The sequence below is a fragment of the Coenobita brevimanus genome, chromosome 23 (assembly GCF_032717465.1).
Source record: "Coenobita brevimanus isolate Jiangsu-jjx chromosome 23, ASM3271746v2, whole genome shotgun sequence".
Classification (NCBI taxonomy): domain Eukaryota; kingdom Metazoa; phylum Arthropoda; class Malacostraca; order Decapoda; family Coenobitidae; genus Coenobita; species Coenobita brevimanus.
The window spans coordinates 54,349,607-54,375,199 of NC_136976.1; the positions used below are offsets into that span (position 1 = coordinate 54,349,607).

At 42.0% G+C, this 25,593-nt stretch overlaps 1 protein-coding gene across 1 annotated transcript in view; it reads right to left on the bottom strand.

Annotated features, from left to right (window-relative positions):
* The window catches only part of NAT1 (N-acetyltransferase 1), a 221,574-nt gene extending 199,615 nt beyond the window's left edge, over nt 1–21,959 (bottom strand). Inside the window, exons 1-2 of the mRNA XM_080267270.1 lie at nt 21,904–21,959; nt 20,490–20,598 (exon numbers count right to left, since the gene is read on the bottom strand). The gene's annotated coding sequence lies outside the window, so the exon portion shown is untranslated. The remainder of the gene's footprint in view (nt 1–20,489; nt 20,599–21,903) is intronic.
* Between the last annotated feature and the right edge of the window lie 3,634 nt (nt 21,960–25,593).

Consider the following 25,593-nt stretch of genomic DNA (forward strand, 5'->3'; position numbering starts at 1 on the left):
CTGCAGTTTGGTAGCTGGCGTGTCAGACCAAAACAAATGCCACATGGCAGTTGTTCCAAGTGGTTTGACATTTTTTCCTCAGGGATTTCAATTTCTCTAAAGATATAACACGAAATGATACAGGTACCAGTACATCAGAAAGTAGTAGAGTGCTACTGTTTGAAAAGAAATAACTTAAGAGCAGCACAGCAAGTATGTAATGAAACATCATGGTGTGGTAGGTGAAAGTCCCGCAACCTCCTGTTCTTGTTAGGCTAGGCCTAGACCTAGGTGTTTTCCAAATTTTCTCTTGAAAAATAAGGTGCATGTTAAGCACCAAAGCGCGTTATACACTGGGAAATACGGTACACAAATTCCTTCCAGGAGACTGAACACATAAAGGGAAAGTAGGTCTTACGAAAACCTCAATCAGACATGCTGACAGTGCACAGAGAATATGTACAGATGTCTACACACACAAACACACACACACAAAATTACAGATACAGCTCAATTATCCAGGCTATTTAGTGTGAGAAGGGGTGCCCGAATAGTCCGAAATCACGATTAATCCAGAAGAAACAAAGCACAAGTACTGTTAGACTGATTTATTTATGGGTAAGTGTACACTTGAAGCAGCAGAAAGACCTTACCAATTCAATTCTTAATCCTCCAGCTTGGTTCTGTATTTTTCTGACTACAGTAAAACCTCGATATAATGGACTTCAATAGACGGGAATTCGCTTTTATCAGACTCGAGGAGCTACCGGACTAAATTCCTATACTGTATAACGGAAAAAGTCCGATAAAGCCAGAAGCAGTCCAGACTGCCTGACCACTTCAGCTACGTTCATCACAAAAAGGTAAATAAAAGACATGTTTATCAGTGTACAGTACAGTATTATTATATACTGTGTACGGTACCCCGGCGTCCAATATGGTAATATTGTCATGCATAGGTCCCGTATTGGACCAAAAACATGTTGGACAAACAACAGAGCTTATGGGGAAAAATGAATTATGTCAGCAACCCTACGAAAAGTCACCCTAAATACCTACCATATACCTTTACATATATTAGTACTACTGTAATTATAATAAATGGTGCTGTACTATGAATGATAACCAATCTTTTAGGATAGTGTTGGTGGGCTTGGTGGAATTGAAGGTGGTATCCGAGGCTGTAGGTAGTCCTACTGGGTCCCCGAAGGATGGCTGCTGCTCCTCCTCAACATCCCTCATAAATCCTGTGAAATCACACTCAGAATCACTGTTCTCATCCACATCCATGGAAGGTCCTGCTTCTGCCTGTCCTAGCACACCGTAAGCCTTCACTGATGCCAGGATCTTGTCTTGGTTTTTTATTATGGTCCTCACGCTGGCTTCATTCACGTTGTAGGCCTTGGCGATGTCCACTTTCCTCTCCCTTTTCTTCTTCCTCTTGATGATTTCTAGCTTGGTGGCCTGAGGGATATGCCGCCGCTTCTTGGGGTTCTCAGAAGGCTTCCTAGGCATAGTGAGCAGGATAAAATGCAGTAGCAAGGGCAGAAAATGCAGTGAAAAAAAGCACTGTCCAATGCGAATTATGCGACTGAGTGGCACTGCGGCGGGAGAAATTTAAACAAAACATCAAGTGAGAGCAGAAACATTTTTGATTGGGCGACATCACGATCACGTCACGATAGCGGGTGGGGGAGGGAACTTGATCAGAAGTTTTGATTGGCTGTCAGCATCACAGGAACGTCCAGTATGACCGTCTTGGACCAGGGGTGATCGTGCTAGAGGCGAACTCTGAGGATTTCGCTCACTTCTCGGAGCTCCGTGCGTGTTATGCTAATGCACCCATATTATAGTAATTAAACTGTATTCAATCGTACTAATTTTTTGCTCTCCGTGCTGGACGTGAATCGTGCTGGACAAACGCATGTTGGACGCGAGGGTACTGAATTATACTATTTGATTAATGTAGTGAAGTTATAACACAGTACAGTACTGCCATAGTAGTCAAAACTGTTTAAAAACCGTTCATGCAATCCGGACTAATGTCTGATATATCGGAAAAAGTCCGGATGCCACTTTTATCGGAATTTCGCATTTTTCAGAAGGGATTGGAACCCAATTAGTCCATTATAGTGAGGTCTTACTGTATTTTCGGTTTGGTAAATTACTTTTTCTGGCTGAAAAATTTCATCCCTGTTATTATAATCACAGTCCTTAAGCTGAACCTACGACTGTTTCCAGCGCAATGGGAGAAACTCAACGTACTCAAATGGAGATTTCATTTCCCAACTGGAAGTCAGCTCAGTTAAATTATTGGTGCAGTTAAGCTAGGTTAGGCCAGGTTTAGTTAAACACTTAGATTAGAATAGTCCCTTCTGCCATTACGTAAAGGAATCAAAGAAGAGTTGTCACAGCAGAACAGCCAAAAACAACAGGTGAAACTGATTTAACAATAAACGTTTATTTACCAACTCAGAAATAATAAGAAAAATATAACAAACTATCAGTAAGAACTGATTTGGTAAGATGTTTCTGCAGCTTAACCCGCCCCGTCCCGGAGACGTGAATTCACGTCCTCACACGATGTGCACTCATATCCCAGAGACGTAAATTAACGCAGCAACATTCCAAGGTCCCTAATTTGCACAATTTTCAATTTCGCGAGTGATTTTTGGCACATATACACGGGACACCGTCCTCTACAAGATGCCAGGCAGGGACAATGACTTACCCAGCATGACCTCCCCCCCCCACCTGCATGACCTTTTCTCAGCAATTCACCTGTTATCAGTGACCTGGCCAGTAAAGCCATGTCATGCCACGGTACGAAATTCAGGGCCAGAGTGATTCCCCAATCGATGACAATGTGGAGAACAAACATTAGAGGAAGAAACAGTCAGAAATGATGATCAGGTAATGTGGCAAAAAAAGGTCAGGAATGGTGATGAGTTAGTGAGTGAAACAATGCTTATAATGCCTATATTACCGTTTGAAAACCAATATACTCTCGTACTACATATAAATTTGTACCAAATAAATAAATAAATACCATTTATGAGTGGTGTAGAATAATTATCCTCCCATAGAACTCGTTTTCTTTGCAGCCAGCCTGATAGAAAACCCTGTAAGGTAAGGAGGTACTCCTACCTGGATCGAGTATTTTAAACCTCAGGTGAGCGATTTCTCTATGAATTTTCGATGTTTCTCACCAAAACTGGATGTTTGGGGGGGGGGGGGGAGTCCAAAAATGTCGGGACTGGGGCGTACCACTTCCCAGAAAACGTCGGGATGGGGTGGGTTAAAGTAAATTGTATGTTTAGCCACCTCAATGGCCGTGAATTCAGACATTTGCATGCTCCCATGGCTGGCCTTGGGACCATTTCTTCAAAGTTTTAAAACCAATTTCTTTCTCTTACAGATGTGAATAGATTCGCCAGGCACACCTGGCTTTCCCCCCTCCCACTAGACCCATCTCATGATTTGCCGTGATTCATAAAAGATTTAATAAAATTAGTGAGCATGTTACATCAGCATTTAAATACATCAGCGAAAACATCAGATGAAGTGACCGCCTGACTGCTTGGGATGGTAGAGTAAGGTTGTGTAAACCTACCAGTGACCTTCGTTCCCCTCCCATAATTGTTCTGTTTTTTATAGCTCTCCCTATAATGTCATTAACACTGGTACAGTAAAGCACTGTTCAAGGCCAGCAGCTATGAAGGAGTTAATGGAATACATTATTGTTTATACTAATACAGTACTCTCTCCTTCACATATACACAAGAACGAACAGGAGGATGAGCAGTAAATGTACATACATCTGTAAGGAGCAGGAATAACTGAATGCTTTGTCGGTCCTAAATGTGTTGGGAAGCGCGATAGCAAATGAAGAATGTGGAAATGAAAGCTAACTTACGAGAACATGCGGGATGAAAGAGTAATTTTTTTTTAATTAGTAAACATTAGCATTTCACTGCATCCTCTAAAATTGTGAAACCCATAAATTTTCGTCTAAGTATACAGCCTAAAGACATTACCAATTCAATTCATGTTCCTCTAGTTTGTTTACTGTATTTTTCTGCCTATTTTGAAGGTGATAAATTACCTTCTCTTGCTGAAAGACTTCGTCTCATTATCGTAACATTCCTTAAGCCGTACCTATGATTGTTTCCGGCACAATGGAAGAAACTTACTCAAAAGCAGGGCACATGCTGCATGAGCATTTAAACATATCGACAAAAACATCTGCAATGAAGTGACCACCTGACTGCTTGGGATGGTACATTAGGATTGTTTAAACATACCAGTGATCTTCGCTCCATTTCCTTAACTGTTCAGAGTTTTTTATACCTCACCCTAACTCAACGTCACTGACACCGGTAAAGTAGTGTTCAAGGCTGCCAGCTATGAAGGGGTTAATGGAATATATTACTGTTTGTACCAATACTCCCTTTCTCACACATACACATAAGAGCAAACAAATCTATCTATCTATCTATTGCCAGACGCCTCAATCCCGTTTGGGGTGGCCACAAACAAATTGCCTCCAAGTTGCCCTGTCCCCAGCCATTTCACTGCCCTGCTCCCAACTCACACACTCCTCTCTCATATACCTCTCCACCCCATCCCTCCATCTCATCCTCGGCCTCCCCCTCCCTCATCCCCCTTCCACCTCACTCACATACACTCTCTTCGTCAATCTTTCACCCTCCATCCTCTCCACATGGCCAAACCACCTCAATGTTTTCCTCATAACGCTTCCTATCACATCCACATCCACACCACAACGCTCCTTTATATCCTCATTCATCAGCCTGTCTCTCCATGTGACTCCACAAGCTCCTCTTAAATAACTCATTTCCACTGCTCTCACTCTTGACTTGTGTCCTTCCAACAACGTCCAAGCTTCACTTCCATACGTTAAGAGTTGGTATCACAATACTGTCATGTAGTAACTTTTTCACTTCCATGCTCACTTCCCTGTTTCTTATCACTGCTTTCAAAGAACCAGCAACCTTTCTTCCCTGCTGTACCCTTTCAAGCACTTCACTCGCCAAACCTCCATCCTTACTCATCACACTAACCAAGTACTTAAACGTACTCACATTTTCCAATTCCTCACCATCCAACCTCGCTGTACATTCACTGACTTCACCTCTCTCAAAGACCATCACTTTACTCTTCCCTACATTCACCTTTAGATTCCGTTTCTTACACACTCTCCCAAACTCAACCACCAAGCCTTGCAGCTCCCCTTCGTCTTCACTCAACAACACAGTATCATCTGCAAACAACAGTACAGGGAGTTTCCAAACACTATCCTCTCTCACCAGGGCCACTCCAACATCCACTACCCTACCTTGCACCTCTTTTATTACCCCATCCATGTACAGATTCAACAACCATGGAGACATGACACATCCCTGTTTCAACCCAACTTTCAAAAAGAAAAATTCACTTAGTTCACCATCCACACGCACTGCAGCCCTTGCACCATCGTACATAATCTTCACAGCATTCAACAACTTCCCCATCTACTCCATATATTCTTGACACTTTCCACAATCCTTGTCTATCCACCCTGTCATATGCTTTCTCCAAATCCATGAAAGCCGCATACAACTTCTTTCCCTTCTCTAGAAACTTTTCCACTAAAGATCTAAGAATGAATATCTGATCTACACAACCTCTTCCCTTCCTAAAGCCGCCCTGTTCTTCTCCAACTAATTTCTCTGTTCTTTCTCTAACTCTGTCAATAAGTATCCTACCATACACTTTTCCTATTATACTAAGAAGACAAATGCCCCTATGATTACCACACACTTCTTTTTCCCCTTTTCCTTTGTACAAGGGAATAATTATACCTGACTACCAATCCTCCGGGACTCTACCTTCCTCCCAGGCCAATCTGCACATCTTCCACATCCATTCTACTACTATCTCTCCCCTATGCTTCAGCATTTCACCACACACTCCATCAATTCCTGGGGCTTTCCTCGATTTAACATTCTTCATTGCTTCCACAACTTCTATCCTACTGATTTCTTCCTGTCTTCTCACCTCCCTCCTTCTCCCAGCCATTCCCCAGCCACTTATACTCGCATTACTTCCATCCTCTACGTTCAACAATTCCTTAAAGTGTTCTCTCCATCTGCTCACTTTTTCTCCCTTCTCCACTAGTAATCTACCATTTTTATCTTTCACTCCCCTGCTAACTTCACTTCCACCCTGTCTTACTCTTCTCACCTCTCTCTAGAACATTTTCTTACAGTCCCTCCACTTTACACTCAAATTCCTTCCAAATTCCTCATCCACTCTCTTCTTACTCTCTCTTACTAATCTTTTCACCTCTCTCTTTCTTTCTACATATAACTCTCTCTTCCGCCTCTCAACTTCTTCCACGCCCCTATTTCTCATCCATTCATTGTATGCTTTCTTCTTTTGTGCCACAGCCTGTTTCACCTCTTCAGTTCATCACACAGTTCCTTGCACCCCCCTCCGTCTTCTCTTCCTTCCACACACCACATCACATGCTGCACATATTTCTTCTGTAAATATGCTACACACACCTTCCACGTCTCCCATCAGCTCCAATTCATATTTGCCCAATCGTTCCTCCACTTCTCTCTTATACTCTGCCTTTTTCTCATCCTCTTGTAACCTTTCCACTCTCCTTCCTCTCGTCTTTCCCTTCTTCTATTCCTCCATCTTACTTGAATTCTAATTCTGGCCACCACCAAGTAGTGGTCAGAAAGTCCACTCCCCCAACCTCTATACACTCTTGCATCCTTTACACATCTTCGCATCCTTTCATCCACACACACATAATCAATCATTGCCTTCCTTTTATTCAGTTCACCACCCACCCTTCTCATCACTCGCCATGTATACCTGTGGATCATTTTATGTAGTGCATAAACGTTTTATTCAGATGTAATACACTTAATACACATGTAATTACGTGCACACATGGAAAGAACATATACGCGAATTTACCACATATGTGAAGGATCTGGGAACATAACCCTCGCGTGAATTAAGGGATAACCTGTACTCATTTTGGGGTCGGTCAGCTGGGCTGGCTCTGTTATTGTTCAAGCCAGGAAACATTTCAGTATAAGTGCGAGATACAACATACGGTGGTACCAAGATTAGGATATGACTGCCATGTAATGGAACATACTGCAGTGAAGTACTTGGATGAATTCACTAAATGCTTCTGCTGGATTTAAAGAAAATGAGTGAAGTATGTACAGTCCTTCCTCCAAATTTGCGAGAATATGGTAGACAAAAACCCTCGCAAAATCAAAATTTGCAAAATTGAAACAAATATATGAATAATAGGCAAATTGGTCGCCATCACCCCAAGGTAAGCACTTTTTCCCACTCATTCTCTAGACTCTTACCTCTTAATTTTATGATGATAAATGAAACAAACATAAACTGATGTACTGTACAGTAATATTAATAAGAAATCATCATAGGTAAGAAGCATAAAAAAAAAAAAAAAAAAAACACACACATGTACACTGATGTGAAGACTGGCGTGGTGCATGGGACTAGTGGTGGGGCGAGGCTTAGGTACGGCTACTGTGGACCCGCGGGTCCTACATCATCGCTATCACTGTCAACAGATATTTCTTTGTTTGCCACCTGCATTCTGCCATCAAATTGAGCACCTCCATAGTTCTTTGCTGCTTGCTTGATTTGTTCACTGTTCTTTAAAATCATTCTCAATGTCGATTCACCAACACCAAACTCCCGACCAATAGCAGAGTTACCTTTACCTGCTTTTTTCCTTTCAGTCATTTTCAATTTGGTCTCCAAACTTATTTTCTTGTTCTTCTTATCCGTTGGCGCCATGCTAACACTCGTGCAAGGTTAGACTGCTGGGATATTGCGAGGAACACCACGAAATTGCGAGGGTCAGTGGCCTTGGTTGGGAACAGGTGCAAACAAACGTGGCGGGGCGGCAGACCACTGAACTAGGAGGCGCAGTATGCCCAGTGAACCATGACGTCATTACTCCGCATGGCAAAGTAATGCGGGAAGACGACTCTCCCACCACTCGACCTAGCAGTGTGTGATCGCTCGCAAATTTCATAAATGTTAAAAAATACACGACTTTTGAAACTACCTCGCAAAATTGGTGAATTGCAAAGTTAAAATTCGCAAAGTTGAAGGATGTACTGTACCAAATATATCCCAAGATGAACGTGCTCAACAACGAACACAAGACAAAGAAGCACTTGCTGTTATTGTACATTATTACACATGTAATGCATGTTATACAGAAAATAAATGAGAAAAATACTTTCGTCAGAAATAGAAATATATACACATCTATGGATATTTCGAGTTGTCCACAGTTTATATTTTCTGTCTGGAAGCTACACTATGGACACCTGGCGGGCTAGACCTTGAACTAGAATTCGTGATGACTGCAGTTGGGAACGAAATCCACTGTAGAGTACGTTGAGTAAGTTTCTTCCATTATGCTGGAAACCATCATAGCAACAGCTTGAGGAATGTGATGATGATAATGGAGGAAATCTTTCAACAACTGAAGGTAGTTTAGCACCTCAAAATAGTAAGAAAAATAAAGGAAACAAAGTAGAGGAATATGAATTGAATTGGTAAAGTCTTTAGACTGTATGGTTAGACAAAAATTTTTGGGTTTCACAAGTTTAGGGGATGAAATGGAACAAAAATGTTTATCAATCAGAAAAAAATTACTCTTACATCCCACACGTTCTTGTAGGCCAGGATTCAGTTCCACATTTTTTGTTTGATATTGCGTTTCCCAACACATTTTGGACTGAGAGTATACAGTTATTTCTGCCCCTTGAAGTTAAGTGTACAGGCATACCCCAGTTTAATGATGTTGTTGGTTAAGTAAAAACCCATTGCTAGGCAGGGTATTGTATCTTGGGGTAGATTTAATATGTACAGTAAAGTATAAGGATGCATTTTTGAGCCTTGGGGGCCCCCCCCCCCAATCAAGTCCTAAACCCACCCTAATGAGTCAACAAAAAAGTTTAAAGCCAATCTTAATGACCTAACAGCTGTAAAAGACGCTAACCTAAGCCTAAAACCAGTACCCATCTCTTGTACCCAATCAAGGTCGCTGGAGAATGCGATCTCCGATTTGTATTCAAACTGGGTAGAGAGGAAGCAGCAGCATTGTATTCAATCCCACCATCAGACAGTCCCGGGACAACTAAGTAAACATCTGTTATGCATAATAATAAAGTATGACTGATGCAGAATCATCCAAGGTGTGAATTGTTGTGACGAAGAAATGTTGATATTTTGAAGGGGAATGCAATCGAAAAAGTCTTTTTCAGCAGCCCCTCTTTGTTGTTTTTGTTACTGTTCTGGTTGCTGAGCTCCTTTATTTTCTTCTCTCTTATTTTCAAACATTTAGAAATTCCTTTGTATTTTGAAAGCGTTTTCCTTTGAACACCCTGAACGTGAACACATGATTATCAGTCGATGATGTGATTGGGATAGCCTTTTCAGCAGTCCCTCTTTGTCATTTTAGCTACTGTTCTGGTTTCTGAGCTCCTTTATTTTAGTCACCTTTATTTTCCAACTTTCATTTAGAAATTCATTTGTAATTTTAAAGCGTTTTTCCATGAGCAGCCTGACAATAAACATGTGATTTATTGGTCACAGTTTTCATCAGTGCGTGAAATACTTACTGTTTTCATAATTATTAATGTTTATTTAAAATTACAGTAGGCTACTGTATTATTTTGTATTCCATGATAGGTTAGATGACAGTTCAATGGTCAGACACAAAATATTCTTTGAGTCGCCTAGTTGTCCGCACCGTTTTGTACTGTACCTCATCTGATGGGCGAGAATCAGTAACCCAAATGACAGTGTTTGCTCCACCTATGACTAAAACACATTAATCTAAGTCTAAAGAAGGTTTATAAATCAACCTAAACACGAAATTTAAGTCTAAAATATCATCAGAATCTATATATAAAAAAAAAAATTAAAAAAAAAATAATAATAAAAAAACAGGGGTAGGCTTATGATAGGCTGGGTAGGGTGGTAACCACCCCCCATCACTACATTATTCTGGGGTATTGCAACTAGAGGTATCGTAAATTGGGGTTTGCCTGTACTTTTATTGCTCATTCATTGCATGGAAAAGTTTGGAAGAAATGAGAGTGTTTTTGATCGGTGATATGAATGGTAAAGTTGGGAATGTGAAGGTGGATGGAATAGTTGGTTAGTGGGGTGTGCCTGCTGAGATAGATGAGAATGGGAGTGCATTAGTGGACATTTGTGCTGGGAGGGGGTTGGTGATAGCCAATACCCTCTTCAGGCATAAAATGATCCACAGGTATACATGGCGAGTGATGAGAAGGATGGGTGGTGAACTGAATAAAAAAGAGTGGATGAGGAATTTGGAAGGAATTTGAGTGTAAAGTGGAGGGACTGTAAGAAAATGTTCTAGAGAGAGGTGAGAAAAGTAAGACAGGGTGGAAGTGAAGTTAGCAGGGGAGTGAAAGATAAAAATGGTAGATTACTAGAGGAGAAGGGAGAAAAAGTGAGCAGATGGAGAGAACACTTTAAGGAATTGTTGAACGTAGAGGATGGAAGTAATGCGAGTATAAGTGGCTGGGGAATGGCTGGGAGAAGGAGGGAGGTGAGAAGACAGGAAGAAATCAGTAGGACAGAAGTTGTGGAAGCAATGAAGAAAGTTAAATCGAGGAAAGCCCCAGGAATTGATGGAGTGTGTGGTGAAATGCTGAAGCATGGGGGAGAGATAGTAGTAGAATGGATGTGGAAGATGTGCAGATTGGCCTGGGAGGAAGGTAGAGTCCCGGAGGATTGGAAGTCAGGTATAATTATTCCCTTGTACAAAGGAAAAGGGGAAAAAGAAGTGTGTGGTAATCACAGGGGCATTTGTCTTCTTAGTATAATAGGAAAAGTGTATGGTAGGATACTTATTGACAGAGTTAGAGAAAGAACAGAGAAATTAGTTGGAGAAGAACAGGGAGGCTTTAGGAAGGGAAGAGGTTGTGTAGATCAGATATTCATTCTTAGATCTTTAGTGGAAAAGTTTCTAGAGAAGGGAAAGAAGTTGTATGCGGCTTTCATGGATTTGGAGAAAGCATGATGACAGGGTGGATAGACAAGGATTGTGGAAAGTGTCAAGAATATATGGAGTAGATGGGGAAGTTGTTGAATGCTGTGAAGAGTATGTACGATGGTGCAAGGGCTGCAGTGCGTGTGGATGGTGAACTAAGTGAATTTTTCTCTTTGAAAGTTGGGTTGAAACAGGGATGTGTCATGTCTCCATGGTTGTTCAATCTGTACATGGATGGGGTAATAAAAGAGGTACAAGGTAGGGTAGTGGATGTTGGAGTGGCCCTGGTGAGAGAGGATAGTGTTTGGAAACTCCCTGTACTGTTGTTTGCAGATGATACTGTGTTGTTGAGTGAAGACGAAGGGGAGCTGCAAGGCTTGGTGGATGAGTTTGAGAGTGTGTGTAAGAAACGGAATCTAAAGGTGAATATAGGGAAGAGTAAAGTGATGGTCTTTGAGAGAGGTGAAGTCAGTGAATGTACAGCGAGGTTGGATGGTGAGGAATTGGAAAATGTGAGTACGTTTAAGTACTTGGGCAGTGTGATGAGTAAGGATGGAGGTTTGGAGGGTGAAGTGCTTGAAAGGGTACAGCAGGGAAGAAAGGTTGCTGGTTCTTTGAAAGCAGTGATAAGAAACAGGGAAGTGAGCATGGAAGTGAAAAAGTTACTACATGACAGTATTGTGATACCAACTCTAACGTATGGAAGTGAAGCTTGGACGTTGTTGGAAGGACACAAGTCAAGAGTGAAAGAAGTGGAAATGAGTTATTTAAGAGGAGGATGTGGAGTCACATGGAAAGACAGGCTGACGAATGATGATATAAAGGAGCGTTGTGGTGTTGATGTGGATGTGATAGGAAGCGTTATGAGGAACACACTGAGGTGGTTTGGCCATGTGGAGAGAATGGAGGGTGAAAGACTGACGAAGAGAGTGTATGAGAGTGAGGCGGAGGGGGGAAGAGGGAGGGGGAGGCCGAGGATGAGATGGAGGGATGGGGTGGAGAGGTATATGAGAGAGGGGGGTGTGAGTTGGGAGCAGGGCAGTGAAATGGCGGGGGACAGTGCGACTTGGAGGCGATTTGTTTGTGGCCACCCCAAACGGGATTGAGGCATCTGGCAATAGATAGATAGATAGATGCACTACATACACCTAATAAACGAGCATAAAGTATGAAAAACAACAAAAATGTCAGAAATTTACCACTGAAAGCTGAGAAGCACAGGAGCAGGTGGAGACAGTATCAGTCTGGTGCACTGGCCCTCACTGCCTTCCGTATGCTACATTCTCTGCCTTCTTTATTGTACGAACAGTTGACTAATTCACTCCAAACATACGGATCCAAGACAATTCACAGGCGCAGGTGGAGACACTTTAGCACAGTCTGATGCACTAGCCCTCACTGCCTCCCGTATGCTATGTTCTGCCTTCTTTATTGCACGAAGAGTTGACTCATTCACCCAAAACATACGATTCCGAGATAATTCACCGTCAAGTCAATTCACCGTGAAAACATGGACGATTCCTCATCAGGACAATTCGCACCCTGGACGATTCCCCGTCATTCTATAAACATACTTATTATTGATTAATTAATACTTTAATAACTAATTTTCAGGGGGATTTTATAACATGTAAGTAAAAAACTAGTGTACTCTACTTGCTAAATAAACTGGTATGTAAATAAATGACAGGGAATCGTCCTGACAGCAAATTGTCACCGACATTCTTTCACTAAGTTTGCCCAACACTTTAACTTTCTCTGTCAGAGACATCACCTAACGAGTCCATTTTGGCGTGTTACCACATGCATCACTAGCAATACGCTTAGGCCCCATGTTGGCAAACAAGGCAAGCAATCAAGTAAGGCAGAAAAATAAGCCACAAATAACGACTCGCGAGTCATGCACGGTTCGACTGTCAGATTCAAACTGACTGTGTGGTGTGTGGTAGGCCGACCCTCCACACACACACATATGTATGCACACGGGCAGCAGGTAGGCATGGTGGGAGGAGTTAATAACTAATTTTCAGGGGAATTTTATAACTCAAAAGTAAAAATCGTACTGAAAGTAAGTAAAAAACTTACTGAAAGCTGACAAACACATGCGTTGGCGGGTGGTGGAGCAGAGATTTACTGAGTGGTGGGAGGAGGAGTCGACGGGTCATCGACCTTATCTTCCTCAACCTCATCTTCTTCACTTTGGATGACTGGGGTTGTAGACTGATTGGGGGATGTACGTGATGAACGCTGGCTGAAGAACATTGTTATTTTAGGTTGAGATACAGCTCGCTTCATGTCACTGAAGATTTGGCAGTAACAAGCAAAAGTATTTTCAGCTTGTTTTTTACACTTAAGGGATCTTATCATGTTGGGATCTATGTTGTAAAAATGTTCTGTTACTGCCTTCAGCATCCTTAAACCCTCAGCCAAGTTATCCAGTGTCAACTGAGATGCAGGCGAGCCATCATTGACCTCATCCTTCTCAGTAGTCTGAGTCAGCTCCACAGTCAGCTCCACCAGATCTTCGTTTGTTAACTCTACTCTGTGACTCTCCAGCAGTTCCTCCACTTCCTTTTCATCCACATCATCAAATCCTTCCCCACCAATCTGTCGTGCCAGTGATACGATGTGGGAGGCAGTGGATTTTTTTGAGACAGGTTCAAACCCCTTAAATTCGTGAACACAGTCTGGCCACAATTTTTTCCAACATGCATTCACTGTGTGTGGTTTTATTTCGTCCAAGGCCCCCTTGATCGTCTGAAGGCAGTTGGCGATGCTGTAATCCTTCCACAGCTGCATGACGGACTTATTCTCATCCTCCATCCCGGCCACAATGCGCTGCATGCACTTTTTGGTGTAATGTGCCTTAAAAGCGCGATTAACACCTTGATCCAGGGGTTGAATTAATGAAGATGTGTTAGGGGGGAGGTAGAGGATCTTAACACCCTCAGTTTCAAGTTCATGGGCTGGTGGATGTCCAGGGGCATTATCCATGATGAGGAGGACCTTGAAGTCAAGCTTTTTATTACCCAGATAATTATGTACCTCACGTAAGAAGTAGGAGTGGTACCAGTCCTTCAGGAGAGGCTGGGTAGTCCATGCCTTAGCGTTTGCCATCCAGAAGACAGGCAGCTGCTTCGTCTTTTCCTTTAACCCTTTAACCGCGGGTATTGTTTTGGTCTGACTGTCCTCTCCCGCGGGGGTTTCAGCCAAATGTAAACAAACCTTTAAACCTTAATAACTCTGCACAGAATAAAGCTAGAGAAAAAAATAAGGTACCATTAGAAAGTACTAACCTTCAGCTTTCCATTGATGTAGGTTTCATGACTTTGTTGACTTTCACAGGACGGGCAGTGCCGTTAGAAGTGAGGGGTGTAAAACCACTATTTTTCGCTCACACATCATTACCTTCGCTCATATACCATTACCAAATGCCAACCTCATTCTGATAATAATACTATAAACATATATGAACACTGCACATACGATAAACACCCACTCTGTGTTCACTGAGGCAGGTAAAAGGCACTGTAATTACCTGCACTTCACTGCCACATCAGTGGTGTTGTAATCACTATTTTTCGCTCACACACCATTACCAAATGCCAACCTCATTCTGATAATAATACTATAAACATATATGAACACTGCACATACGATAAACACCCACTCTGTGTTCACTGAGGCAGGTAAAAGGCACTGTAATTGCCTGCACTTCACTGCCACATCAGCGGTGTTGTAATCACTATTTTTCGCTCACACACCATTACCAAATGCCAATCACATTCTGATAATAATACTATAAACATATATGAACACTGCACATACGATAAACACCCACTCTGTGTTCACTGAGACAGGTAAAAGGCACTGTAATTGCCTGCACTTCACTGCCACATCAACATGTGTTGTCACTCACACAGCTGGACAGATACTGATGCGCGCTTGGTCAGGGGTGGGGGTGGGGGGCCCTGGGGTGGGAGGTGGGGCCCCAGGGGGGGGAAGAGGGAGGTGGGGGTCGGCTGGAGTGAAAGAACTTAATAGCTACTCTCCCTTGAAACAATTGGCGCACGGAAAAAACGCGGGGTATTCAAAATATTCACAAACATTCGAGAATGACACCCGCGGTTTGGTCCAGTTTTTGCAACGTCATTCTGGAATGACACCCGCGGTTAAAGGGTTAAGGGCACGAGGATTCTGAGCCCAGTGAATTAAGCCCGGCTTAATCTTAAAACCAGCTGCATTGCAACAGAACAGCAGCGTAAACTGATCTTTGGCTGCCTTGAATCCTGGGGTGTGGGTCTCCTGATGGCTGAGGAAGGTCCTGGCAGGCATCTTTTTCCAGAAGAGAGCAGTTTCATCCATGTTGAAGACCTGCTCTGGCAGGCAGCCTCCCTCATTAATGATATCAATTAGTTCAGCCAGGAAGTCACGTGCTGCCTCACGATCACCTGATCTACTCTCTCTACAGATGCGGAGGTTACGAAGGGAAAATCTCTTCTTAAAATTTTCAAACCACCCTTTGCTTGCACTGAAAACTTGGGTGTCAGGAGCTGATGAACTGCCTTCACCTCCGTCAACTTCACACAGTCTGGTACAGAGAAAGTGCTTTCTCTTTAATTATGTTGGAGTCAAGGGGTATATCACGCTTGTGAGAGTTCTCCATCCACAAAAATAGTGCATTTTCCATCTTTATAATGCGCTTATCTCTCTTATAATGAGACACTTTAGCACAGTCTGGTACACTAGCCCTCACTGCCTCCAGTATGCTACATTCTGCCTTCATTACTGTACGAACAGTTGACTCATTCACCCCAAACATACGACCAACAGCACTCGCCGACATTCCTTCTCTAAGTTTGTCCAACACTTTAACTTTCTCTGTCAGTGACATCACTTTACGAGCCCACTTTGGTGTGTTACCACATGCATCACTAGCACCATGCTTAGGCCCCATGTTGGCAAACAAGGCAAGCAATCACTGGAAGGCAGAAAAATAAGCCACAAAAAACGATTCACGAGTCACGCACGGTTGGAGGGTCGGATTCAAACTATGTGGCGCATGGGAGACCAACCTCCCACACACACACACACACACACACACACACACACACACACACACACACACACACACACATGTACACGCACAAGCAGCGGGTTGGCATTTTTATATTTTATTTATTTCCCTCATATCAAAATTATTTATTTGAAGACTATAATTATATGTTTTAATTATTGTACAAAAAAATTCGTGGATAACCGAAATCACGTGAAAAAATTTCGCGTGAATTAAGGGATAACCTGTACTTCAGGCATAAGTTGTGATATATGACATTACATGACAGTGCTGTTTTGGGCTATTATTGACAGAAATAAGTGAATGTGGACTTCTATGTCTGCCCCAAGTGAAACAAGGGATTTTGCCCAGAATACCACCCCAGCTACCACAAGAGGCCCAGGCAATAACCTGTACGTTTTCTAGCAATATCTACTGTATAGACCTGTATGACTTTCAGTACCTGTAAGTTTCATGTCTGTTCACATATTACATGAGTTGTAATTCTTTACGTTTTCAGCCAGCAATATCGCCTTTTTTAATTTTATTTTTTATGTCTGCCCATGATCATTATTCCTTCTTTCTGATTTTATCATGGCAAAGAGCAGCTTCTAAGCTTTCAAATGATATACTGTAACCCCACATTTTGTCTAGTATTCTGAGTGCATATCAAACAAAATAGACAGTTTGAAATTTCCCCCTCATTTTTTATGCACAAAATCCTAAGGTGCTGCGATTTTTAAGTCCGGAGTATAAGGGTTAATGGAATACGTTACTGTCTGTATTGGTACACTCTTTCACACATACACATAAGAAAGAACAAAAGAATGAGCAGTAAATGTACACTTAACTTTAAGAAGCAGAAATAATTGTAGGTTCAGTCGGTCTGAAACGTGTTAGGAACAAAGAAATCGAACAAAGAATGTGAAACAAAATGCTAAGAGTAATCCTTTTCTGATTAGCAAACATTTTTGTTCCATTTCATCCCCTAAAATTGTCTATCTATCTATCTATAGCCCGACGCCCTAATCCCGCAAAGGGTGGCCGCAGACAAAACGCCTCCAAGTCACTCTGTCACCCACCATTTGACTCCCCTCCCCCCCAACTCACCCCCCCCTCCCTCATATACCTCTCAACTCCATCCCTCCACCTCATCCTCGGTCTACCCCTCCCTCTCCCTCCCTCCACCTCACCTACATACACCCTTTTAGTCAGTCTTTCATTCTCCATCCTCTCCACATGTCCAAACCACCTCAGTGTATTTCTCCTAATCTTTTCAACCACATCCACATCTACCCCACAACGTTCCTTCACTTCTTCATTCGTCAACCTGTCCCTCCACGTCACTCCACATGCTCCTCTCAAGTAACTCATTTCCACTGCTCTCACTCTTGACTTGTTCCCTTCTTGCAAGGTCCACGCCTCGCTTCCATACGTCAGGGTAGGGATCACAATACCATCATGCAGTGACTTCTTAACTTCCATACTCACCTCCTTATTTCTCATCACTGCTTTCAGTGTACCAACAACCTTCCTTCCCTGTTGTACCCTTTCATTTACTTCATCCCCCAAAGTTCCATCCTTACTCATCACACTACCCAAGTACTTGAATGCACTCACATTCTCCATATCCTCACCATCCAACCTCACTGCACACTCTGAGACTTCATTCCTCTCAAACACCATAACTTTACTTTTGTTTACATTAACTTTCAGCTTCCTCCTCCTACACACTGTCCCAAATTCATTCACCAAACCATGCAACTCCCATTCATCTTCACTCAACAATACTGTATCATCAGCAAACAGCAACACCGGAAGCTTCCAAATCTCACCCTCATTCATTAGGGCCACCCCCACATCCACTGCCCTACCTTGAACCTCCTTTACAACCCCATCCATATATATATTAAACAGCCATGGAGACATTACACACCCCTGTTTCAGTCCCACATTGAGATCAAAGAACTCACTCAGCTCACCATCCACTCGCACCATAGCCCTAGCTCCCTCATACATACTCTTCACAGCACTCAACAATTTCCCCTCCACTCCATATATTCTTAATACCTTCCACATACCTTGCCTATCTATTCTGTCATAAGCTTTCTCCAAGTCCATGAAGGCAGCATACACTTTCCTTCCCTTCTCTAGATACTTCTCCACTAAACATCTTAGAACAAATATCTGGTCTACACACCCTTTTCCCTTCCTAAATCCCCCTTGTTCTTCTCCAACTAGCTCCTCTGTCATATGCCTAACCCTATCAATGAGTAATCTACCATATATTTTACCAGTCACACTAAGAAGGCAAATACCCCTATGGTTACCACATACTTCTCTCTCCCCTTTTCCTTTGTACAGAGGAACAATTATACCTGATTTCCAGTCCTCTGGAACCCTTCCCTCTTCCCAAGCCAATCTCCACAACTTCCATATCCACTCCACAACAATCTCACCCCCATACCTAAGCATTTCACCACACACTCCATCAATTCCTTGGGCCTTTCCCAACTTAATCTTCTTCATCGCTTCCACTACTTCCGACCTACTGATCTCTTCCTCCCTCCTCTCATCTCTTCTTCTCCCAACCATTCCCCAACCACTTATACTCACACTGCTCTCACTCTCTACATTCAACAAATCCTCAAAGTGCTCCTTCCATCTCCTCACTTTCTCTCTCTTCTCCACCAACAATCTATTATTCCTATCTTTCACTCCCCTACTATTTCCCCTTTCACACTGCCTTACTTTCTTTACCTCCTTCCAAAACAATTTCTTACTCTCCCTCCATTTCACACTCAGATTCCTCCCAAACTCTTCATCCACTTTCTTCTTACTCTCCTTCACCAGTCTCTTAACCTCCCTTCTCCTGCTCACATATACCTCTCACTTCTCTCTCTCATCTTCTCCCCTACCTCTACTCGCCAACCATTCACCATATGCCTTCTTCTTTTGTTCCACAGCTTGTTTCACCTCATCATTCCACCATGCTGTCCCTTGCACACCCTTGCATCTCCTCCTCACTCCACAAACCGCCTCACACGCTGCGCTTATCTCTTCCGTGAATATCTTACATACGTCTTCCACCCCTAAAATTGTGAAACCAATAAATTTTCATCTAAGCATACAGCTTAAAGACTTCACCAATTCAATCTGTATTCATCTAGTTTGTTTTCTGTACTTTCTATTTTGAAGTTGGTAGATTATCTTCTCTTGTTGTAAGATTTCTTCCTTTATTATCATCAGGCTCTTCAAGCCGTACCTACGATTGTTTCCGACATAATGGAAGAAACTTAATGTACTAAAAATTGGATTTCGTTTCCCAATTTTCCAACTGGAACCCAGGTTAGGTTAGGTTAGGTTAGGTTAAATCATTAGGTAGTTTAGAAAGTTTAGGTTAGGTTAAGTTATCAATCACCTCACCAAACTCCACCCTACCACCCTTGTGATCGGGTTGTGAGCAGGAGGTGTGGGTGGGGGCAGACTCATGCTCATTTACACGTGCCTTGCTCGCTACCAACCAGATGATTCCTGTTTAAACCGGACCTATCATACAAATAATTCTACGTATTACTAAACCACTAAACCATTCAGTCACGGCCTGGATATACCAAAAACTGGATAATCCAAACCTGGATTATCGAGCTTTCACTGTACTATGTTATGAAAATGGGAGAAAATTTACTGAGTAGATAATACACTATTTGAAATCAGCAGTGCCAGATCAGCATTCATAGCAGTGTCAACCATTTTTGTTGTATTCACAACCGAGAAAGCAGTAAGAGCAATCAATACAGTTCACAGAACGGAACTCTGACACAACCTGGGTCCTTACTGTTGTAGTAAAGTGACAGGAAGGGTGGAGAAATAGGAAGAGAGGACACACACAGAAAATGAACGATAGACATGAAGGAAAAAGAAGGGCGCACTACACCAAGGAAGGAATAATAAAGAATTAGTACCAAGCCATAATAGGGCTATATAACACTGTAGAAGTAGACGGAAACTAGGCTGGAAGAAACACAAATATATGACACTGTAGACACAGCAGAAGAATATGCTGGAAGAAATGTGGAAATATCAAGGAGAGGTAGGTCAGATAAGCAGAAAGGAGAGTAAGGAGGATGACTGGAGACAAAAAGGCCCCTTTTAGTCACCTCTTATGACAAGCAGGGATACAAGGGAGGTATTTTTCCTCCCACCCCCCTCTCCAAAAGGAAGTGGATGATGGGTGCCCCACCTACAACCTCAACTGCAATATACTGTATATCAAACAAGTACAGTAGACAAACAAGATAATAATCAGTATCAATTAAACTAAAACATTCTTGTCTCCCTTACCTTTCGGAAAGTGAGGTCATATTTGTTGTCTGGGGTAAGTGCATCTCGTCTCAAGCTAGAAGGAGGGATCCATCGCCTTTTGCTACTGGATAGGGAACGCACTTCGTCCCTGTGCAAAAAAGTTTAGTTTCATCATTTAGTATAAAGCATGGTACTGTATGCACAGAACTAAGTTCTAAGACCAAATAAATATCACAAATGGCAATTTTTGTACTAGCAACTGCTAATTTCCACTTGGAACTGTAAAGAAAAAATCCAGTCAAAACATCTTCAGTTTTCTTAACCCGTTAACTGCTCTATACAGCCTGGGCTGTTCCGAGTGCAACTGCTCAATACAGCCCTGGCTGAGCAGGTGAATTTTGAACAGAGTGCCATGGTGACCAAGGCCGACCCATGCAAGCATGTTTGAGCCTTCAAAACTGAAACCGAAACCGAAAAAGAAAACGAAAACCATACATTCCAATAGGGAATCAGACACTTTGATGTTCATCCATGTCTTTACCAAGGTAAAAATTGAGCTAATATTTAGTTACTATATACTGTGGCATGTGTTCTTTCAATTCCTACAACAAAATTTGGCCTTTGGGAAATTTCATTTTTACCCCTATGTCTGCGCATCACGGACACCTCCAGAAAATCACCATGCACAGTTGACGGGTTAATTTATGAAACACTTGGCCCTTCCTGGTTCTACTATACTCAACAGCCTAAAAAATTCCACAATGAACTGTTTAAGTGTTACATCTGGATGAATACTTGAACAGAAGATAAAGATCACATTAACGTGAATACAATATTTTATGAAATCTGTTGCCTGAATTCCTACAAGCCACCATCAGGCAGAAGTTAGGTAAATTTTATGGTTAACAAGACACCAAATGGTTTCCTGTACACCAGGAAACCATTTGCTATGCTGGGTGGTAACCATGTAACCAAATATTGACGTCTGGTGGTTTCATGGGTTATTACGGCACTCCAATCAGACTGAGCCGGTGATGGTTTATATCCAAGGGGCCGCTGGGATTTATTGCTCGTGTAACGACACTCGAGGATGTGTGAGGCTGGTCACTCTCATCTTAAATGTCTGAACCAACTTGCCTAGCCCCAGGCTCCTACACTCCTCATGGGGCAACGTAGGATTGGATTATGATGACGATGAATAAGATACTGGCATAACCTAGATAAATGCAAGAAAATAATTCCAAGATGCTTTATTATATTTGTAACTAAGATTAAAACTGGTATCAGTGTACAAACTTGCCACACTGATGATTTGTGGCTAGTTACCAAGTTTTCTACCATATAGCAATCATTCTTATGTTAATCTCTCTCAAGTTCGATGCAAGCCATCCACTTACTACATCCATAAAATAAGTGCGCTATTACGAATTTTTTAATACTGAAAATAACCCACCTTCCTCCCACGGAGCGAGAAGCACCCCCCTGGCCCCTCTGCCCGTCCGTTGTTGCTCGTTGGTAACCCACCCTGGTAAAAAATAGTACGCTTCACGAAATATGCAGCCCCTGTCAAAAGGAAATGTTAAATATTAGTAACGAAACACATGAGCAATAATATCTAAAGACAAAACTTGCTGCTAAATAACACAAGGGACACAGCCTGGCAATGAAGACCTAACTACTGTACTCATATTCAACATCCAACAATAAGCTGAGGGAAAATAACTTCACATTAAACCATTTAAAGTAAACATACAGGCATACCCCAGTTTAACGATGAAATTTGTTAAGTAAAAAGCCATCGCTAGGCAGGGCATCATATCTTGGGGTAGATTTAATATGTGAAGTACGGGGATGCACTTTTGAGCCTTGGGTTCCCCTTCCTCCAATACACAACCAAGTCCTAAACCCATCCAAATGAGTCCAAAAAAAAGTTTAAAGCCAATCTTAATGGCCTAACAGCTGTAAAAGAACCTAACCTAAGCCTAAAACCAGTGCCCGTCTCACTTGTACCCAGTCAAGGTCACTGGAGAACGCGATCACCATCTCATATTCAAATTCAGTAGAGAAGCAGCAGCAGCATTGTATACAATCCCATCATTAGACAGTCCCAGAACAATCAAGTAAACATCGGTTATGCATAATAATAATGTATGAATGACACAGAATCATCCAAGGTGTGAATTGTTGTGATGGAGAATCGCTGATGTTTTGACGGGGAATGGAATCAAGAAAGCCTTTTCAGCGGCCCCTCTTTATGACGTTTTTGTTACAGTTCTGGTTGCTGAGCTTTATTTTCCAATATTTATTTAGAAATTCCTTTGTACAGTATTTTCAAACCATTTTTTCTTGAACAGCCCGAATGTCCATCTATTGCCAGGTGCCACAATCCAGTAAGGGGTGGCCATTTGACTTTATTTGTTTTACGGGGAGGGGTACTAACCCTCCACCAAACCACCTGCTGACACGTAGGGACCACGTGGTTTGGTTATATGGTTACCACCCAGCGTTGTAAATGGTTTCTTGGCCTACAGGAAACCATTTGGCTTGTCACTCAATATAAAGCCACCTGTAAAGGAAAGAAAAGCAATAACGAGTAACAGGAAAGATGGGAGAAATAGGAGGAGAGGAAGGCAGGCACAGAAAAAGAATGACAAAGGCTAAGGAAGAAACAGGCAGCACTACGTCAAGTTAGTGGATGTCAGTCGCCACCACCTACCACTAAGCCTGAATGTAAACACATGATTTATCGATGTCACAGTCTTCATCAATGCATGAAATATTTACTTTAAGGTTTTCATAACTTATTAATATTTATTTAAAATTATAATAATGTACAGTACTCCATGATTGGTTACATGACAGTTCGATGGTCAAACATGAAATATTCATTGTTGTGTTACCGAGTTGTCCACAGTTTTGTACCTCGTGTGATGGGCGAGAATCTGTACCCCAAATGACAGTGTTCACTCCACCTATGGCTAAAACATTAATCTAAGTCTAAAAAACAGTTTATAAATCAACCTAAACACAAAATTTGAAGTCTAAAATATCAAACTCGGTTAAAAAAAATCAAAACCAATTGCAAAACCAGGGGTAGGCCTACGATAGGCGGGGTTGAATAGTATTTCTAACCCCATCACTATTCCAGGGTATCACATATATGGGTATCGTAAAGCAGGGTTTTCCTGTTCAAGAATATACAAGTCATTCACTGCCACCTTGCATTCGCTACCAGGTAATCTGTGAAGTAATCACTCCATTCTCCATATGTGTGCATATCAAACCCACAGAATGCTTAGTTTACTGTTATTTTATGATGTACGGGTATTATGATAATACTGAAAAGGTTAGGCCTTGGTAACAGCTCGCACACCTTGGTGGCAACATTCACTTCCATCGATGCATCTCGCTCATTTTAAATTAATAATAAAACTCATAAAGAAGCCTTACGTGGTTGGTTTCTTGTTAGCTAGCTGAGGTATGGTTTGGTTAAAATGACAGATAAAATGAGGAAATGATCAATGAATAGCCACTACAGAACACCTTTGAACCAGCGATATATCAGACCCATCTTTGGGAATAACATTCCTGTTTATACGGTATTTGCACCACACATCTGCAAACATCAGCCATTCACGAAGGATCATGAAAGTTGAGGCCAACTGTAATTGTTGCTTTGCACTTACAAATGATGAAGGAATTGGGGATCACTCCCAAAATATACTGACATCTGCCTCACACTTTTAGCAGCTGGCAAGTACGTGTGGTCTGAAATTCCAGCATTCACCATTAGTTGGTGGGTGTGCTGTGCCACCTCCTCACTTTTCCCGCTATCCCCTTTGAATGGTTCACTCTCGTTCTGTTAACCCCGCTGTGTGCTTATATCTCCACATACATGTCTTTCCTAACCTACAGCTGAATGTCCAGGCATCCTGCATCATCACCAGCCAGTCAGCCTTCAGCAAAGAGGAATCACAAGATGAATAGTTTTTGAAAATAGAAGTGATCAAACACCATATTGGGGAGATGGCCCTACTAAGAAAAACGATCTTTAATTCATCCATCAATTGTCTTACATTATTATGAACAAAGCCTACTTTCCAGTAACATCAATTTGTGAAATATGCAATTGCATCACATATGGGACTTGAGGGGTGAGTGGATGGAGAGCCTCTTTATAACATGGACTAAGGACAAAAAGAAACATCCTCCTCTCTGGACCCAGCCTACTATCCCAGGCCTCACATTTAAAGATGCACTACACATTTACCTAATAACTGTCATTTCTGTACATTTAAAACATATATCCTCTTCCATTACTGCCCAGGTATCACTACCATACATTACACTCCTAACATATGCTGTATACAAAGATCCTTTAGCACGAAAGGGGAGCCCTCTAGCCCACTCAATGTTAGGAGGCAACAGCTGCACCTCCAGCACACAACCCCTAAATAAGAAAGCTCCTAAACACAATCAAAAGACACCAGCATGATCAATCCTTTCACAACTGTGAATCTCAGTATGCTCACCCCAACACACTGCACAGACAAGTTATCTCACAGCCTAATTCCAATAGGACTACATATCTTATGCCCTCACATACCACAAACAGTGTACTGTACAAGATGGGGTTACTTCCTAAACCCTTGTGGCAAACTGCACATAGCCACACTCCCTCTGCTATGACAGTACCACCGCTAGTCCTAAATATCATTACTTTTGAATTATCCACTTTTAGGTCTAGTTCTCACATTCATCTCCAACAACAGCCTACACATCTCCAAACAAGTTTTGGTTTTCACAGCTGCACCCAACCAGCCTTCTGAGGCCTTCATTTGGAGGCTGCATTCAGGATGTCCTGTCCCCAACAGTTACTGGAACATTCTTGGGGGAGGGATGGAGCTTCCCAACAAATGAACATGAATCAATTAAAAGAATTGTTGTCTAATGCATATATTTATCAATGTTCTGAAATCAGATACCTGATGTAATTACAGTACTGTATACAACTTTTAAAGAAAATGCCTCATATTTATACATTTTTAAGAGACTATAACACTTCCAAATACAATAATCCCTCATTTATCCAGACGCTCAGTATCCAGATGCTGGGCCTTGCCTCTATTAAATCATTATCTGA